This window comes from Alligator mississippiensis, chromosome 1, assembly GCF_030867095.1.
Source record: "Alligator mississippiensis isolate rAllMis1 chromosome 1, rAllMis1, whole genome shotgun sequence".
Lineage (NCBI taxonomy): Eukaryota > Metazoa > Chordata > Crocodylia > Alligatoridae > Alligator > Alligator mississippiensis.
This window is the reverse complement of record NC_081824.1, coordinates 215,924,911-215,945,317: the sequence shown is the minus strand read 5'-3', so window position 1 is coordinate 215,945,317 and position 20,407 is coordinate 215,924,911. Positions and strand designations below refer to the sequence as shown.

Here is a 20,407-nt window from a genome sequence, read left to right as displayed (position 1 = left end):
TAGCATCCTTTTAAAATGTAACAAAAATGTCAAATTCATTTCTTAAATGTCTGTGTTTATAGAAAGCTTATGCTTTCTGCACAGATAACACATTTTGCTATCATTGAGTCAAAGAGCTTATCGGGATTCCAGAAAGGATTAGACATTTATATGGATAGTGAGAACTGCCATGGTTACATTATAGGGGCTGTGTTTCAAGGCTAAACCTAACACTAACTGATAATAAATATGGGTTAGGAAGAAACTTCCTCTATAGGCAGTTTTTCATAACTGCCCACAAAGAACTTTCATGCTACTTCCTGTGAAGCAGAACCTGGTACTAGTCACTGCCAGAGACAAGATACTGGACCAGATGGAAAATGACCATTCTTGCATTGCTTTTATATTCACCAGTATGAAGTTATGTATAAATCCAGGAAATCAGTCATTCTAACTTAAACTAACCTTCAAAAGCAGATCAATAGCAAATACATCAACTATATCAACTCACTATCTTTGACTCACTTACTCTGTTTCTAGTTACAGACATGTATGTACAGAGCATGACCTTGCTGCTAAAGTACATAGGCTGGTAATATTTACTTTTTTTCTGTGAAACTGACAGGTGGCTAAGTTACTAATGGGTATGACAATGTGTACCTTATTTTATGCGGTATGTCATTCGCTGGCAATTAAGGCATTACCCCTTTTTAAACCAAGAGCAATGCAACTTGTAAATAAAATGTGTACAAAAACTTCACTGTTCCTGGCTTCACTAGCCACCTGTTTGTTCTGGGAGTTTTTTGAGGGTAGAGATATGACAGTACAATGGGATTTTTTAAAATCCTTTAAAATTCTGTTGTAGTAATATTAATTGTAAGAGTCAAACCTGTATATGCTTGAAGGGGCCCATCTAGAAATAGCTTGCTTGATGCCCTATAGACATAGACTAGGTACCTTGTGGGGAATTACTGGCAATGTGGGAGGGCAAGGGTTCCTTGGGAGAGGGGCAAATGCTCGCAGGGTTTCCCCATGTTATAACTGTGTGCACTCTCCTAGAGAATACTCGGGACACACCTTTAGTTCGTGGGATGACCAGGTTTTTTTTCCTCCAGATCTTTAGCAACAGTTCCTCCTGTATTTCCCAAAGTTGCTGGTCCCTTTAGTAAGCATCATGAGAGTGGCCTGTGCATACAGGCTGAGGAACAGGCCGTGTGCAGGATCCATTGAAATGTCAGCACCCCTATTGCGGGTTTGGTCTTCATCATTCATCATTCTGTTTCTGAAAACTCTTAGGTTGCAGCTTCTATACTGATGGACAGGTGTATCAAAAATGCAGCTGCATTGGACAGACAGATTAGATAAGACAATCTAATTGTGTTGTTGACATGTTTGTTTGTGGCAGAAATTAATTAGAAGACATGTGGCAGAGGCCCTTGATGTTGGAAAAGCGCCAGACATTTTCTCCCATAATAGGCCTGAGGCTTACTATAGCCGAACAGCTAACTTTACATTTTCACTGTGGATCTGTTGCAGAAATCCCATTGATTATGTGCTGTGCTTCAAGTGGTGTTGATGGTGGGAGAACTCGACACAGGTCTTTTTAGTCATCTATCAGTAAGACCAGTTGCAGGTAGCTATTGCAGCTTTCACATATGTTCCAAGTCAGACAGGAGTACTTTTTGCCACACTCTCCCATTAACTTCCTACTTTCAAATAAACACTGCGGGTCAGATCCAAATAATTTTCATACATGTCTAAATAAGAGCTGGGTGGAATTTAGGCTCCTAACTCATAAAAAATCATCTGCATTGAACCATTTTTGGTGGCCGCAAAACTCTAAGGTGCCTAGAATGATTAGGTACCTCTGTTTTGACCTGAGGAGTATTTTTGCCCCCCTCCTTAGCTTCCTTTCCCATCCGATAATATGCAAAGAGATTCAATTCATTCATCCTGCTTATTGATTATAAAACCGGTATGAAACAAAATGAGAAACGTGAACGTCAAAGACATAACTAGCCTTTTAAATCTTTTTTTCCAAAAAGATTTCAGTTTCCTAGCATCTTGATTGAATTTACTTTTCTTCCTTTCATGCATAAAAACTTGTGGGCAGCATATTAGCTATTCTCTTTGCAATTTGGCTTTCAATGGCTTTAAATCAAGGCCCACTGTTTGAGAGCATCATCATGTAGCACAAATATATTCTTACAAATTTTTTGGACTTACCCAGTATTCACAAGCACAAGATAAAGTTGATCATAGGTTACCAGCCATCTGGCAAGATCCTTCTGAGCAGCAGTGCTCAGGTTCCTCCTCTGTAATTCCTTGACAATTTTTCAGTAACTGTGCAACTGCATCAACATATTATTGGTCAAAGACATATCCACGTCCACAGATAAAGCTCCATCACTTTTCCTCTTTTTCTCTTTCTTGAGATCTATGGAAAATATCAAAAAACCCTTTTTCAATAGGAAGGTTATTTTCATAAGTAGAAACTCTGAAGTTTGGGTTAAGTGAACATTCACATCTAGAATGCATTAGCCAGAAGAAAAATAGTTGATTTTAGAAAGCTTAAAAGTGCTAAACTTTGTTTCACATCGTTGGCTTCTCTTTCAGATTTTGTTTCACAACAGTCAATTCTACAAAAAAAAAAAAAAGAAAGAAAGAAAGAAAGAAAGAAAGAAAAGAAAAGAAAAAAAGAGGCTTCTGTTTTCATTAAGGATTTTTTGCCATTGGTCACCCATGTTGATTTACATTGTCACAGAAGATTTTTCATGGACTACCCATGTATGCAAATATAAGCTGAACTAAGAACTTCTAAACAGTCAAGTAGAAACAGATTCAACCAATACAAAACACTGCTGTTGTCCCTTGGCAAAGTCTGAATGATTGCAATGCTTCCAGTTTTACCAGAGATTAATTATGGCTTGAAAACAATAAATATTTCTTATCTGCAGTTTTGGGGCTTTTGTTTGGTTGGGAGCTCTCTCTCTCTCTCTCTCTCTCTCTCTCTCTCTCTCTGTCTTTGGATACTGCTAACTTCTTTCTAGAATAGACAGCTGCCTACTTTGCCAACCATTAAAGGTGACCCAGGCAACTGGATTATATACTGGGGCACAGGTTAGCCACTCATGCCCAATGGCTAACCCAGAGACAACTAATTAGAACTCTCTCACAGCTTACTTTTCTACCATAATCATACTGAATACAAACCATGGATACCTTCTGTGATGCACTCAAGTTCTGAGCACTCTTCACCAGCACTTACAATGCTATTTTTATATAGCAGAAAACAATGGGAAAACAAACAAAAAGTGCTAAACTCCCAAAGTCTGCATGTGCCTCATTCTATATCCTTTGTCCTGCCACAACCCCAACCCTACCTCAAGCTCATTCATTATGGTACATATATGAAGTAGATTATTACACTCTTTTGGCACAGAGAATATATCCTTCTAAATTCTCCATGAAGCACTTAGCACACTTTTCAGTGTTACATAGCCATTAATAAACATTTCTGCTGCTGTGTGCAGTGGTTTATCTGCAGCTTTTGTACAAATGTTTGGAAGTAGGTAGCTAAATGATGAAACGAATATATATCACTTTGTATTTTAGGAGACAACATTGAGGTTAAGACCTCTGAATCTTAATCCAGCATTTCCACTTCAGCTTCCAAAAACAGAAAACCGTTCTGGTTTGGATGTGGACACAGTCTCACAAGAACAATTTTTCTCATGGGAGTTCTACTATTTTCGTGCCAAAATTGCACAAGAATTGTTTATGATTTCAACCACATCAAATCCAAATGCAAATCCTGGCTCCGCTTCACCACCAAACCAACTCTCAAACCTCAGCCTATTACTAATCTGGGCCCAGATAGCAATACTGCCTTCTCAGCACACCTCTAATTACTACTACAGAGCGTTAGTTAAAGTAGCAAAATGCAACTATATCTGAATACAGAAAATATATTGTAGTGAGAGAGAAGGGTTCTTCTGCTGAGCCAGCTTTCGGGATCTTCCAGAGAGATGCTGCTGCCATTGGCAAGATCAATTTGTTAACTCCACTCTGAATATAAGAGAGAAGCTGTTGCAAGTGGATAAAACAGAGTGCTTTCTGCAATGATGGCCTAGCCTGGGGGAAAAAACCTAGACCATATCTTACATTTTTGCTTGGATTTCAGTTGCTCCCAGGAAAAGGATATGACATAACTACATAGTGGCCATTCACGAAAAATAATAAATAAAAATAAATAAATAAATAAATAAATAAATAAACCTCCTTTTCCTCCCAATGGTATGAGCAGTGGGATTTCTGGAAACACTCTGCTCAAAGGAGGAAAATGGAGGAAGTTGTAAACTGGAAACTGGAATGACAGCAACAGCAGCTACAGACTTTGCTGCAGTTTCTGAGAGTGTAACAGGCTCACCAGAATCAGCTGCAGGCCCACCCCTGCAATAGTCTGAGAAAAGGCAACAACAGGGTAATAAGCACGGTTTGTGCCCTGGACAAACCCTGCAGGAGAGCTGGGACAGGGAGCCAGGATCCAAGAGTGGGAGTTTTATCCAGCCCCCTCCTGCTCCTGCTGCTGTTGCCACCACTGCTGCCAGCACATCCTCTGCTAGCCTGAGCTCTTGCTCTTAAAGCAGGAGCAGCAGCTCTCTGTCAATGCATTGACTGCTGCTACAAAATCAATGCTGCTGGGGCACAAACTGTGGGAGGGGAGAGAGATTTTGGCACTCCTCTTAAACTGGCACCTGGAGCTGGTGCCCCTCTCGCACACTCCTAGTTATGCTATGAATGGCAACCAGCCCAGCAGCAACAGAAACAGCAGTTGCTTTAGTCATTCCTGCATGGAAGTGCATGGTCTGAGTTGCTAATAAGTTCTTGGTCTCCCCCTTTCTTAAGTTGGGACCAGAAGATGACATGCAGCTCACCTGCTCACTTCAAAATAAGGAAGCCGGATTACAGAAAGGGTTCTTGAACACAGTTTTGATTTATTTTACTTGACCACTGACACAAAGTACCATACTGGGCATGAAGGTGCTGTTGTATGGTATAAGGCAGTGAAGGCTGATAATTTTAGCAAGTTGAGGATTTTGGATGAAAGTCCTGGCAGAGGTTTCAAAGCTGTCCTTGCTCCTGACTGGAGCAACTACAAACCTTCACCTGGAGCTTGAGGGACTAGGTGGCCTGGTGACTCAAACCCATGCACCAAACAAAAAAGAGTTAATGGACATAATAATGAAAAAGCATGTTCATCCCCACTGCAGCATATGGACAAGTATGGGAAAAATGAACCATCATAAAGACTATGCTGACCACATCTGCACTCTAAATCTGTGGTACTCTTATGAATTAAAAATGAAGAGGTCTGACAGTTCCAGAGGAAGGGTGGCCACAGCCCTACTGATGCATGGAAACTGAGGCATGTGAAGACATCTTCCCCCTATATGGTGTTGCAGATTTATACTTTATACTGTTTTAACAGCTAGGGGACTCAAAAATGGTTCTAGGCACTGTATAAACCATTAGCACAAGAGAGCTCCTGACCCAGAAAGCATACAATCTAGGTTTCAGACAACACAACAGGCATATAAATAGCCAAAGAGGGCACATGGCATGGTGTGACAGAGCATCAGTGAAGACTGGTTTACAGGAGGTAGGAGTTTGCAGTGGCCTCACCACCTGCAGTAAAGGCTGTGTGAATGTGTGTATGGCTGACAGCATGAAGTCTGGGTGCCAATGAGCTGTATTATGCCAGTGCAGTTGATAGGATGTCACATCTGGGAGATGACAGCTAGGGTTACACATTAATATGAGTCAGAGCTGAGGTACTGTAGTAGCTGAAGCCACTCAGGTTATCATTGTCCATGGAGACCTCCCTCCCCCCAGCACACACACACACACACACACACGCACACATATACCCTCAGCTGTAATACACTTTTTATTTAGGAATGGAAAGGTAGAATCAAATAAATTGTACCCAGGTCAGAAACTCAGCGCATCAGACTGATCAAGGGTCTTAAGAAGAGACCAGAAGTACGTTCCCAATCTTCCTGATTCAAGCAACACTTGGAAGTTCATGATCTTCACTCAGACAAGAAAAACTGTAAACAGTCTCCTTGCTGTGGTAAGTTGTCTAGGTCCCACTGAAGCTGATGGCATGATGATAATTTAAACCAACTGAGGTTCTGCCTCTCAGTCTTCTGGCCCTGAGAGACTTCCATCATATCCACACTGCTTCTGTGCCATGCCTAAAGGTAGTGGGTAGTGCCATGCTGCCCAATCCACCTACACACTTCTGCTCTGTGGGTGCCAACACCAGAAAAAGAAGCAATGCAATAACTTTAGAGAGGTACTCAGTAAGTGCCCAGCACTGCTCTTAAGCTCTTCTGCTGCTTTATCCTGTTAAGAGATAGTGACATATTGTGACAGACTTAGCTAATAACACTATCCAGGATACCAGAAGTGGGGAGGGTTGTTTGAGCTAAGGTCCTTTGAGAGGTTAAAGACAAATGTCTCTTTAGGGAAATCTAAGGACTGGGCAAACTTGGAAAGAAGTTCCAGGCTGAGGTTTACATTTTTGTTATTGCTAAAGTTACCAAAAAAAGTCAGACCTTGGGAAAAGATAAGTTTGGACTACCTATAGCATGTATAGATGCTGCTCAATTCAAGGAAAGGATTTCTCCCGTTTGTATGTGTTACTGACAATTCTGAAGTCAGGCATCCTAGGACAGTGCCAAAAAAGGGTTTGTTCAGATTAGCAGATGCTGTTCTGTTTGTAAATTTTAGTAGAAAATTGGTTTTTATAACATTAGAAAAGTTAATAGGTTCCTTGAGTAAAACATTTGCCCTGCTTCCGCTTTTGGACTTAAAATGACTGTACCCCTCAGGGATAAAATGTGTATGTATGCACACCCACCCCAGTCTCTACCTCATGGAGCTGAGTCAAGGAAGGATCATGGGTGAAGCCACTGGATGGGTGCTCTGTGGATCCATCTGGTGTTCCTCCTCCATGTAGCCAAGGGAATGAGTGTCACAGAAGCTACTACAAACCTATAACTAAATCACCAGTTGCATTAGCAAGTCCAGTGCTCCTCTATAACCCCAGGCAAATTTGAGAGGGACAGCTCCTTCTGCCTTTCTAAAACTGGAAAATCCCAGATTATAATGTAGCTGTTTGGCCTCTGCTTTCAGGAAAGGATGTGGGCTTAAATTTTCGAGTTTCCATTGGTGCATAGGCCCCCTACAGCATTGACATTTTACCTTGTAAAGGTAAATATGTGTAAAAATAAAATGCTTCAGAAAGTTGCCCTTCACTGTTACATTCAAATTTGTTGACAATTTTGCCTGAAATAAAAGTGTCTTGGATTACGAAAGTGAAAATGTTTCATACAGGGCTGTTTCACCACTGGAGAAGTAAACAGCAGTCTACAGATGGAGAAATTTTGTCCAGCCTGCCACATCTTTTTTAGAATGGCAAGTTATGTTTATAACTGAGATGAGAAAATGTATTTTGCTTTAATATGTAGATGTAAGACTTAACATAGCACCAGAAGTGTCCAGTTCTGCAAAGCTTGATTAAATCATTACTTCTCTAACAGCAACAACATGTTTATATGACACAGGACCTTATCCTTTACATCTCCATTTATTTGACTGATCCATCATCACATGAACCATTCTATCAACCTTACTTTTATGAGTTTGGTTTGTGGGAATAAAGCCCTGTGTATAATGTTTATCCCCTTACAAAAGCTATGCCTTTTGTTTTACACTGTGTGTATTAGAAACCTTAAAACCTTAAGTATATTTTACCAAACTGTTCTAGCTTTAAAATGATTTTTCAAAATTAAAATGCATGGATTTTAGTTTTGAGATATTGACTCAAGATAATAAGGAAAAACATGGTACAATTATATTCCTTCTTTGTTTAACCTTCTATTTATGACTGAGAATGAGTTGAATTAAAGAACCAACCTCTGCCATGTGAGTGTAATTCTAAACTAAATTTGTTCCCTCCACCTTTTTTTTTTCTTATTAACTTGACATTGAAATAGATTAAGTAAGCTATAACAAATGTACTCCAGGAAAAGCAGTAAGTAATGTTCTACCCTTCTTTATCTTAGTATTTCTTAGTACCATAATTTCCTTTAGTGTAATCAAAAATGAAAAGCCAGCACTAAATAAATAAAGTGCTACAAACATTAATCTAGTGGTTGTAATTATTAATTGATTTTTTTTTTACATTGGATGATATTCAAAACTGTAGAATTTGAAATGTTACCAACCTCAGAATATTCAGAGGAAGCAAATATAAGCGCAAACTATTACAAATATATTTGGTTTTGTTTGGTCTTTTTTCCCCCCTTCCATCTAAAAATCCTTAGCTAAAGGAATAGATTAAAAAAGAGAACTTTAAAAGTTCCCCTGATAGTTACAGATGGTTTAATCTTTGGAACCTATTATGTGTTCATTTTCCCTTCAGCATTAATTATACATAATTACCTCCACTTTACCCATACCCTTTCAAAAAGGAAATCTGTTTACATTTTTCACATATTTTATGTAAATGTAAGATTTTTGAAAAATATAGTTTATAGGGATGGGGCTTCCACTTTGAGAATTAAAAAAAGGGGCGGGGGTCAGAATCCAGTGAGGAAAAATGTTTTTCTTTAAGTTTCTCTAATGTAGCTTAATTACTTTTAAACTCTGGAAACAATTAGGTTATCATCCTTTGAAGTGAGACAGACAACCTGTCATGCTGGGAGCAGAATGCATGTCATTGTTTTCTTTTTGTGCGCCATGCACAATATTTTGTGAGGTGTGTTTGTTAAAGGGTGTTGGAAAGTGAACTTAGTGCATCCTACTTTTATTAGAGGCAAATGTGAAATGAATTTGTGTTGACATTAAAAGCATCAAACTTTCAAATATATGCATGATATGGGCTAGAGAAGTCAATACTGAAGGATGTGAAAATTATAACTTACATCCTTATGGAAACAGATATTCTGGTTAAATACACGTACTGCTGAATGACACTGATACTGTAGAAGATTGAGAGGATTGTTCTCACTTTTCAACCTCATAATCTCATTCCTTGCACAAACCACCAAATTGTATGATCCTATTCTCCCTCCCCCTGTCCTTTTTCCCCCCTTTACTGTCAGGTGCTTTTCCTGGGCATACCGGGATCAAAGGAAACCTAGAATATAAGTGGTTATTGTGAGCTTGAAACACTATATCTCTGAACATAAGAGAGAAAATGGGAAGAGGATGCTGACTGCATTTTGGCATCTCTGGATCTGTTGGTATTATCGTAAAGAGCAGGTGGGGGCCGATAAGCTCTCACAGGGTGCCTCATTAAAGGCTAACACAGTGACTATTATTGGATCAGATCACATCAGGTGGAGAGGAGCTGAGCTAGCTGAGCCTATGCTGACACCTGAGGCAGCCTTCTCTGCTCTGACCTTGGCAATCAACTGCCAAGGTCAGCTTTAATTCCTCCATCTGGCTAGGAGAGATCTTGGGGTAGAAAAGGAAGAAAAATATGTAGCACTGACCACTTCTACCCAAGTACAACTTCCTACCCAACCACCCAACCCAGGTGTTGAGGGAATGTGGCTAAGAAAGGACTGCCTTTAGTGAGCCAAAGAAGAAGGGTGGGAAATGCCCATCCCTGTTCTCAGGGGCAGAAATGAAAAGTCCTTCTTTAGGGCACTTGCACCACTTGCTCCATCCCTTCTCCAGCAAACAGCCTGCCTGGTGGAAAGCTTCGCACATTGTTTCCTTCACTCCTATCTATTAACAAACAAGGAGTTCAGACCTGACACCTTAATGCTCTCATCTGCGAATGCTCTTGCTATTGTGAAAGCAACGGTGGGGGCAGAGCACACCAAGCAGCTGCTCCAGACATTAGTTCTGGCTGTGTGTGTGCGTGTGTGTGTATTCCCCCTCCTCTGTGTGTGCATGTGTGTGTTCCCCCTCCTGCGTATGTGTATTTCTCTTCCTCTGTGTGTGTATTCCCCCTCCTCCGTGTGTGTATGTGTGCCTCCCCACTCCTGTGTGTGTGGGAGGGGGAAGCGTATTCCCCCTCCTTCCCTGCCTGAAATAAATCCTGCCCGCCTGCACGTCCCAAACAGAAAGTATTTATTTATTTGCATGTCATGTGTATAATGTGGTGGAAACCAAGACTGATATTTGTGGTTGGGAGAAGATGACTTTCACCTTTCAGGATCACTCTCTTAAATAAAAAGGAATTGACCAGCTCTGGGCGTAAGCATTTATCTTGAGTTTGTGGTCATTATCTTTATTATATTGCCTTGGCAATAAATAAATCTAGTAGTTACTACCCCACAATAAAACTGTAGTGTATGGGACACCTCACTATTACTTTCTTAATAATCTGCCACCTCTTTACCTTTAAATCTTTCCAGCCCTGTCTTCCCCCTTGTCTACAAGGATCTATCTTCACCCCTCGAGGTGCAGAGCGCGCTGCTCATTTTTATACTTTGTGATCACAATAAGTTTTCCTGTCTAGACTTTCCATTTTTCCTCCAATTTCCCCACTCCCCGCCTGAATCCGCTCCTCGACCCCCAGCGGTACTTTCCAGGGCTTCAAGCTTTTGTCATCCCACGTGAGCCACTCTTAGGAGGGTTGCACTGGAGCTAGGGGAGAGTGCCCAAATCCCAGCAAGTTTTAGCTTCAGGTGAGAGCCGGCATTGAAAACCCTGGTGCAGGGGCACCCTGGGCCGTATCAATCGCTTGCCCGCGGGTTTTCCCAAGACATCTAGGCACCGTCACAAGAAGCTTTGGCAGTCCAAACAAATAAAATAAACTCCCGACGGGGTCCCTGATCTCCCTGTGGGCTGCTTTCTAGCAGCAGAAAGGTGTCCAAGAAGCGGGGAGCACGGCAGAGGGGCAGCCCGGCCGGCGGAGACAATGGCTCTGCTGTGCATGGGCAGAAGGCGCCTGGCCATAGGGGGATTAGCCGCTGGGGAAGCGGCGGAGCACCCGGCTCCCGGGGGATGCCGCCGAGACCATCGCTCCGGCTGGGCACCCTGGCGAGCCCCTCTGCAGCCGGGAGGGCTGGGTGCGGTGCCAGGGGCTCTTCCTCCTGCTGCTAAGTCCCCTCCTCCTCCCGGCTGTTAGGGGATGCAATGACCAAAGCCTGGCTGCCCGGATCTCAGCATCCCAAGGAGCGGCAAGCCCAGGAACAGTCCTGAATCACCCCCTCTTCAAATAACCACCCCGCCGCGCTGCACCCAGACAGCGGCGGCAAAAGGATCCCGACCAAATGCCACCCTTCCCCGGGAGAGGGGTAGCAGACAGGTTAGATCAGGAAAGAAAAATAAACAGAGGAGGGCTTGCCTTTCTCTTCCTTTTGTCTTTACTGTTGGTCTGTCAACAAATTGTCCTGATGACCACCCGGGCTAGGCTTGTTTTTGCTTTTAGACAGACAAACAGCGCCAGATCCCAGGCTAAACACTGAAAACGAGCCACTAAAACCCATTACTGAGCTGGTGAACTCCTCACCTTCCCTCCTGCTTTTTTTTTTTAAAGAAAATTCCAAGCACAATAATATTTATTTACAGTCACGATGCTGCGCGTATGTTTCTTTTAATTGTATTTTACCGCGATGATTCCGCCTTGCTTTTAAAACAAGCGGGGTGGAAAAATATTCACATTTGGGACAAGGCGGGGGGGGTGCGTTTTTATTTATACCTTTGACATTTAAAAGAGCATAATTAATTTGTCCTGCTTGCATTAACATTGTTGAGGAAGGTTTGAGAAATCTAACCAGCACGAGGGGGGGGGGGAGGAGGAGGAGGAGGGTAGGGGGGAATAGAAACTCGCCTGCAAAGGTTGGTATTTTTTTCTTTCAGATGTGTAATCAATCACTCGACTAGGAGGCAGCAAAATTGTAAAGATTCGATAGATTAAAATGCAAATGAAAGGTAGAAAAAGAAACATTAACATGGCAATCAAAGATTTAATAATCGTAAATCTCGGTGGGTTTTTTTGTTGCAGCTGCAGTTTGTGTGTGTTTTTTATGTTTTAATCATGTTCGTTCTATAAATAAATAATTTCGGAAACGAGACTAATTTTTCACTATTTTAACCGTGGGCTATGGCACTAAATGTATATGTTTTCTAAAGTATTGCTGAGTCTAATTGCAAAGTATAATGTCAGATGGCAAAGGGTGAGATCAAAACCAGGAAACGGCTAAGTTTGATTAGTTCACATTTGAGTTTGAAGTGTAGGTATGAATCCTGCTGCTCACGATTATTTTATTTTCGAATTAAAAGCCTTCCTCTTTGTGAAGTTGTCTTTGAAATCTGAATGTGCATGCAGAGGGAAACAACTGGTATTTCTTTGCATTGATCATGGTAGCCCTGATTTTCACTGCTGTAGGAAATATCAGGGAAAGAAATGAGAAATGCCTGAAAAAGAGGTTTTATTGGACTACTGCAGCACAAACATTAGCCCCAAACTCATTTATTAAAGGATTGTTACATCTTCAAAAATCACGGATTGAAGGCTTACCGGTGTAGCAAACCAACAGAAGTAACTGGATAGCAAATCCAGTTAAACACTCTCATTTGATCAGTTGGAGTATTTGTTAGAGAGGGATGTTGCCTTTTTTCCTTGCTGTAATTGCACAGTGACTATTTTTGTTTCTTACCGTATGTAGATCCTGATGAAATAGTCTATATATGGGCTCGGGTAGAAATGTACCTGAATAGTCTCTAAGAAAGAAGCCCCAGAACAATTCTTTTAACATTAGAGTGCAACACATGGACTTAATTTTGCATTTCAGGATGGAAAAGAGTTAATCTTTACTTCACTGGTAATCTTTTTTTGGAGTAGTGGGATAGCGAAGGAGGGGGAAAAAATCCTTGTCTGGTCACATTTTCTTTTTAATAGAGTGACTCTTTTTCTCCGTGTATGATGTGATCAACGTTAGGTTGACCATCTCCACTTCCCCAAATTAAAATAAAAAGACAAATACAGAGAATAGGCTGGTTTTGCAAAAACCCTTACTTAAACGTGGCACATTGAGTTGGATCTGTCTCCTTCCCCGCCTCTGGCTAAACAAATCAAGTTTTCACTGTTTAGATATCCCTGTCACAGCCCAATATTGCATTTAGTTTAAAATTACACTGTTTTTTTCCTCCCTTCTCCTTTGTGTTTCCTCCTCCCTCATTTCAGTTCTCAGCAACACGATGACTTGATTTCCCTGAGATTACCCAAACTCGACACAGTTATTGTGCTATCCTGCTTAACTACTTAAATACTCCCTTTTATTGGGAAATGAACTTCATTTGGGGCTTGGGAAGTTGCTTGTTTATTTCGGGTGCAGAAATGTGCAATGGATTTTTTTTCTCTTTTCTTTTCTTTTTACATTCTTCTAGTAATCAAACCCTGAAGCCGTCACCCACCTAAACCGATGTGATCTAACAAGAAGATGGTGATGATCACTCCAATTTGCAGCCCCTATTAATTAAACTGGAGTGCAGGAGAGAAAATTGGGGGTTAACTCTGGTTCTTTAAAGTAGTGACGCTGGTAAATGCTTCCAGATACGGTCTTTGCGGATTTCTCTCAATAGTTTCATTCGTTAGATGGAGCTGGAGGTAGCTGTTACTTTCGAAGAGGGACGCTGACACTTATGCACAACTTAGATTTGATCACTTGCAGAGAGTACACGCAAAGTCTCCCGCCCCTCCTCGCAAAATAGAAAAGGAAGGGCGGGGGGGAAAGCCCTCCCCACCATTAGTGGCTACATTTCATTTCGTTGAGATGCAAGACAGGTACTTGATTTAGCATTTCAGCAAAAGGTTACACAAACCGCGAGTTTTTTTAGAAGTGTTGGGGTGTCCCTCCAGGGTCAGCACCAGATCAGATGGGTTTTTGTTTTGGACTTTTTTTTTTTTTTTTTTTTTTTGCATGCGGGCTTAAAGATAATGAGTACTTGTATTAAGGAGAGAGAGAGGGACAAACAGTACTTTGGCATCCTCTGACCCCAGAATGCATGGCTCGGTTTCATTGATCACCCCACCCCCCTTTATGAGATAATGCAATTACAAACATCAATAAGGAGCTGCAAGGGGAATCATTATGCGGTGACAGTGATAAATGACTGTGCAGAAATAGCATGCTTTTTTCTAACAATCCAGGAGCCCAGGGGCTTTGGGGGCTGAGCACAGTCACCAAGGAAACAGATGACATCCAAAATGGCACCAAAGGAAAAAAAATGAACAGTCTTTCTTTTGCCTTTCACTCTTTCCCCTCTTCTCCCAGAGAGTTAGTTTTGGCTTTAGAAGCAGCTGCCACACAGGCATTTAGTTATTTCACCCATTAAAAGGACCAGGACGCCCCTCCCCCCCCAGTCCGCTACATAAAATGCAAAGCTGTGTGTTTAGAGTTTATGAACTACCTTCCAGCAAGTACCTCGGCAATGCAAACAGCACGGCAGCTCTCCCCCGTGCGCTAGCTTGGCTGCTCTGTTTGCTGGGGGGGGGGGTCCGGTCCCTGACACCGTTCCTCCGCGCAGCCGGCTTTGCCCGCAGCCTCTGCGCTTGCTGAAACGGCTCCGCGGGGCTATGATGAACCCAGCAAGCGCGGCGCTCCCAGGGCTCCACGCTAGCCCCAAAACAAGCCAGAGCAGTAGGGGTGCGTGTGTATACATATACATCTGTATCCCCATCAGGCAGCAGAACCACCAGGTCAGAGAATCTGGAAGAGAGAGAGAGAGAGTGTGTGTGTGTGTGTGTGTTGGGGGGGAGACACAGCTCGGGATGGCAGAGCGGGATGGGGAAAGGCGGTGTTACGTTTGCACCCGAAGTCACCTGTGGCTGCCTGCTGGGACAAGGAGCCGGCGGGTGGGTGCCGGGGTGCCGGCAGCACCCCCCGTCTCCCCGTGCTCGGGGTCGGGCGGGCGGCGGGGTGGACAGGCTCTGCTCGGCGCTTCCCAGCTCCCCTCCGGGGACTGAGCCGACTGAATGGGGAAGCCTCCTCGCTGAGTTTCCCTCGCACTGGAAGTGCTCCAAACACACGCGCACACATACGCACAACCCTTGCACAGGATTCCTACCAACACACCCCCCTCGCATAGGATTACATACATAACCCTTGCACAAGATTGCTCCCAGCACACACACAAACACCCCGGCTTGCATCGGATTCCACCCCTCCTCCCCTTGCACACACAGGACCCCTCCCACCCCCCTCCGGGAAGCAGAAGTTCAAAGGTAAGGCGACGGCATCGCCCCCTCGGGGGTGCCCGTTGACCCCGCGGGAGGACCCCCGCGCCCACGCCGGGAAGCACCAGGCGGTCGTCCCTCGGTGGAGGCGCCCGCCCGGCTCTGCTTTCAGCGCCCTCCCGCAGGCGCAGGCGGGGATCTGTAGACCTGCCCGCAGAGAACAAGAGCGGAGGCAGCGCCTCGCCCCTCTTCCCCCGTTCGGGGAGAGACGGGTGTCTGCCCGGGTGGGCGAGGGGAGCAATTAAGACAATCGGTGTCAGACTGGTTTAAAACCAAAACGCAAATCCTTTTTCTCCAGGGCTTTGACTCCGTCCTCCCGAGGTGGGACGCGGAGGATCGGCGCGTGGGTAAGTGTGCGAGTGTGTGCGCGCGTGTGTCACACGGCTGGAAGGGGCTCGCCCGCGCCCTCCGGAGGGAGCCTCCCCCCGCCTGGGGCCGAGGGAGCCCCGGGCCCTGCAGCCTCCTGGGAAACAGCCCCGGGATGGGGGAAGAGAGGCCGAAGCGGTTCTGCAAAAAGTTTCGAAGGACGAGTCTGCTGGGTAGCGCTTGCACACGCGCGCCCGCGGGCGGGCACACGCACGCCCAGGCGGCGCACGTGGGCCAGCGGCGTTGCGCCTTGTGTGCGTGTCCTCCCTACACACACACACACACACACACCTTGACAAGCCCAAACTCTCCCTGCGGAGTTATGTGGGTCTTCCTGTGGGGACAGGGCTCGCCCTCCAGCTCCACCCACAGACAAGTCCTAGACTCAGTAGTAGGGAATGACCCCCCCATAACGCACACACGTAGGGTTATCCTAGGGGGTGTCCCCGACACACACTTGACAAGCCCCGGCGGAGTTATCCTAGGGGTGTCCCCGTGGGGACACGGCTCCCTCCAGCTCCAGCTCCAGCCAGGAGGAGCCCTGGACTGAGCAGCAGGGAAGGGCGCTCCCCCCCCCCCTGACACGCACACGCACAAAATAAAAAGAGAGTTGTTGATTTTTTTGTCTGTGTGTTTTGTTTTGGCTGCTCGGCCATCTGGCTTCATGGTTTGGCGTCCCTCCCTCCCCCCTCACACTAGGTCACTACGGGCCGGGGCTGCGCGCACTAGGCCTGAGCAGCCCCGAAAGGCGGCCAGACGTGCCCGGCCAGAGCCGAGCCACCGGGGCCAACACCCCGAGGCGGCAGTAGCAGCGAAGCCCGGCCCTCTCTCACACGCGCACATGCGAGCTCTGAGGGAGAGGGGAAGAGGGGCAGGCTCTGGACCTGCTGCATGTAGCACACCGGCCCCTTTCCTGCCTGGTGCAGGGGGCTGGACACCATGATCGTCCCAGGGCGCTTCCAGCCCCGAACAGTCTTGAGAACAAACCCGGCGAGCTGGCTTATCCACACACACCCATGCACCCCTTTGCGCGCACACCCCTTTGCACACACACCATGCACAGCCCCTATGCACCCCCAAACACCTTTGCACCCCTCTGCACGCACGCACACCTTGGCGCACACAGACCCCGCGGTTCCCCTGCCCGCGGCGCGGGGCCCGGCGCTTGGGGGTGAAGCCGTCAAGTGGAGCACGTGGTCCCCGGGCTGCTGTGCGCAGCCGCCGGCCCCTGCCCACGGGGTCGCCTAGCCAGGTGGGGGCTGAGGTCGTTGAGCCCAGGCGGAGAAGCGGAGGCTTGAGCCCCGCTGCCCGCGCCGGCAGGGCGTGCGGTGCGGTGCCGTGCCCCGCGGCTCGCGCAGGCAGAGCCGAGCCCGCGCGGTGGGCGCTGCCCGCAGCCCAGGCCGGGGCAGGAGAGGGCTCCGTCCAGAGCAGCGCCTCCGCTCCCGCCTCCCCTCGCCTGCGTCCCTAATTCGATCAGTGATTTCAATTTGAAATTGTTAGTAACTAATTTTATGGCTAATTTTTCCACATCAAATATTTAAGCACCAGATTAAGGGACACAGCATAATCAGAGCGGAGGTGGGGGGAGGAGGTGGCGAGAGCCGGGGCTGGAGGTGGCGGGGAGGGAAGGATCCTACCGAGTCAGTTTTGCAAATCCCCAAAAGATGGCAGTCGAAGCTGACATTCCTCCTCCTCTTCCTCCGCCGCCGCCGCATCGGGAGAGGGCAGCGGAGGGGGAGAAGGGCAGCGCAGCCGAGCTGCTTTCCAAGCCATCCGGCCACGGGGGATGCAACCCGCCCGCCGCCAGGCCCGGGACCAGCCTGCCCGAGAGCCCGGAGCCAGTGTCTCCAGGCCAGGGCTGGGGAAGGGAAGAGAAAGCCTCCAGAGATTTATTTTCTCCCTCTGTTAGGGCAGATCCGAGCGGATGAATTGCAGACCGGTTGCCAAAACTTTCCCCCCCCCCAACCCCTCCCTTCCACCACCACCTCCTCCTCTCCCTCCCTCCCCCCCCTCCCTCCCCCTTCCTTCTCCCTCTCGCAGCCTTTGCTTTGAATGTGGGGTAGCTAGGAAACAGCAAGCAGCCTGAGAAGACGGAATTTCCAACGTGTAAAATGTTCTTAACGGAGCCATTGAGAGAGTGCAATAAGGCGTGAGGGGGAACTAATCTCCCCATTTAAATGTTTGTGGCAATTTTATCTAAATGAATTTTAATGCTAAACGAGGGATAATTCCCTATTTGTAACCCGTTTACTTCTCTTTCCTGCGCCTTCTAAAGCCGTCTAACATCATGCGATGAACAATAACAATAAAAATACTGTCAAGGCATATTCTTCATTTGGAATGTGTTATAATTACAGCTGATTAAATGTCCGCGGATATAATAGTGTTTTTAATTTGAAATGCCCTCCCCCTTCCCCCCCCAATAAAGAAAGTCATATTAGGAAGGAGTCCTGTGACCCTCTTCTCCCCACCCCTAAGAAGGCACGAACGCGTGTGCCCTTGTTTTAAAAGGAGGGCGGTTTGTTTTTGTCTTTTAAGAAACATTAAAAAAAAAAGAAAAGAAAAAGAGCCAGCCTCACTCTCCGAGCACTGGCATTTGGGCAGAAAAGTGTCCTGATTCGGAAATCACAAAAGCAGCAGCTGAAATGTGCAATCTCCTTATCAATGCATCAGCCCTTTAAAAAGCGAGGGGTTAAAGAAAAGAAAAAAGAAAAGAAAAGGAGAAAAAGTGGGGGGAAGAGATCAGAGGAGGGAAGGGAGAGAAAAAGCCCCCACTTGGCTTGATTTTGCTAATTCCCCAGCCTCCAGCTCAAGCCTCAGCTGCCCCTAAGGGTCCCCAACTCACTCCCCCCCGCCAGTGCCCCCTCCCAGTCTCCATCCAGCGGGTCCTCTGGAGCCAGCGGAGAATCAGCCCCATGAAGCCTTGGCCTGGCACTCCCCTGGAAGAGATCGCTTGGTGGGGAGAGAGAGAGATAGTTAGGCCTAGTTCATAACATAGTTCTTATTTAATGGAAAAAGTAAACAAATGGTCATTAACTGCTAGTAACCACCTATCAAAGAGGGAGTTATTTCAATCTTAGAGACTATTTGCAGGCTGAAAGCTACAAGATTTGGGGTTTCTTTTCCCCCACCAAAAATAATATCCTGCATCAAAGAAAGGTGGGGGTGTTTACGGATAGAGAGTTAATTTTCTAAAAGGGAGATGCGTTTAGGAGGGAGCCTTCTGAAGCAGGGTCCAATAAACAAAAGGTGAGAGGGCACAGGGCTGCTCCAGCAGGTAAGCCAGTCAATCAGATCTCACCTAGTAAACCCACGGAACAACTGGTTCCTCTTTTCAAATGGAAAATAGAATTGTTCAGGGCGGGTTTATGGGGTGACATCTACTTGAATGGCAGAATGGCAGACTTTAAAGCCAGAGCCAGCCCTACTCAGATCCTACCTTTTGTTTACCAAGCAGGCACTGCTAGGGTTTATTATTATTATTATTATCCTGCCTTAATTAATATATTTGTATATTTTTGTACCCTTAGGAAACACTCCTTTTTAGAGCTGCAATTTTATTGAAAGAAAATTATAATGTATCGCAGCCTAAACATGCTATTTTGTACTATTTAACTAGTTGGCTGCAATGCAGAGAGTACAGCTGTGCTGGGAAATTGGTTAATGACCAGTCTTCAGCCAATCAGAACACGGGGCTTATTTATGAGCTTCAATAAAAAAAAAAAAAGTCTCTCATCTTTTAGTTCCAGTAGTTAATTGACTTACAAATATCCACTTTTCAGACTACATTTAACTCTCTCCCCCTCCCCCCAAATATGCTCCAGAAGTTTAATCTGTCAATGAGTCACATAATTTAAATCAGGTATTACAAGTGTAATTCTGTAGGATATAATATTTAAATTTCTATCCAATATTCTGCAGATAGTTAATGCCCTTGGATGTTAAATTTGCTAATAGGCAATAGTCATCATCCTGACAATTTGCAGTACAAGCTTTAAGAAAGTTTCTTGACAGAGTGTAGGCATTACTTTTAAATAATTTTCTATGGAGGCTGATATTTAAATAACAATGATAGGTAATTTGGGGGGGCGGAGAGTTAGTTTAATTCTGCACTTGCTGAGTTCTCATCTTGTCACAGAATTACTACAGATGTTGAAGTGGGGGCAGTAAACAAATTTTTGAAGCAGTGGAGTCAGCATGACAAAAAATAATTTGTTTTTATTTTAGATTCAGATCTCATTACTGCACTCAAACTACTACAGCTGGGCTTTGAGTTATTATACAATCCAAACTGTTTCAAATCAGAAACTCTAAGACTCAGTGTGCAATGATTATTATTAATAATAATTAGCTCCTTGGTTTCTTGATAGAAAAAGGCTATCAACAAGCATTTGTTTTAACCACAACAAAAGTATAATTAGCTTATCCCACTTAGTAAATTTGTATGCATGCCAACTCATACCAAACTGCTACTTTTACAAAAAATTGCAATAATACAGATCATTTTTCCAGTCCTTTTTGCACAAAATTTATTTACAATGTATACATAAATGCTCCATGATGGGACTATGGGAAAATGCACACGACTGATGCTTTGCCCAGAAATAAAGTCAACATATTAAAAATAAATCTTCAGTTCATGTTTTGAGCTGCATAAAACAGGAAGTGATGTATAAGGTGGTTGTTGCTGCATGGGGACAATGATGCTCTGATGTGACAATTAGGCTTCAAATACACTGCCTTTTGGTTTCCATGCCTCCTCCTACCAGTCTCCTTAAGACACTGCCTGCA

General features: G+C 44.9%; 1 protein-coding gene and 2 long non-coding RNA genes across 3 annotated transcripts in view; 1 reads left to right on the top strand and 2 right to left on the bottom strand.

Moving 5' to 3' along the window:
• Positions 1 to 14,502, bottom strand: part of LOC109286472 (uncharacterized) — a 75,928-nt gene extending 61,426 nt beyond the window's left edge. Inside the window, exons 1-2 of the long non-coding RNA XR_002094513.2 lie at positions 14,439 to 14,502; positions 2,206 to 2,416 (exon numbers count right to left, since the gene is read on the bottom strand). This is a non-coding gene — a long non-coding RNA (uncharacterized LOC109286472). The remainder of the gene's footprint in view (positions 1 to 2,205; positions 2,417 to 14,438) is intronic.
• Positions 14,223 to 16,233, top strand: LOC109286471 (uncharacterized). The gene is made up of 2 exons (XR_002094512.2): positions 14,223 to 15,238; positions 15,549 to 16,233. It is a non-coding gene; the product is annotated as an uncharacterized LOC109286471 (long non-coding RNA).
• Positions 16,234 to 19,814: 3,581 nt separating this feature from the next.
• MEIS1 (Meis homeobox 1) overlaps positions 19,815 to 20,407 on the bottom strand; it is a 124,770-nt gene continuing 124,177 nt past the window's right edge. Inside the window, exon 12 of the mRNA XM_006264785.4 lies at positions 19,815 to 20,407. This exon is cut by the window's right edge and continues 926 nt beyond it. The gene's annotated coding sequence lies outside the window, so the exon portion shown is untranslated.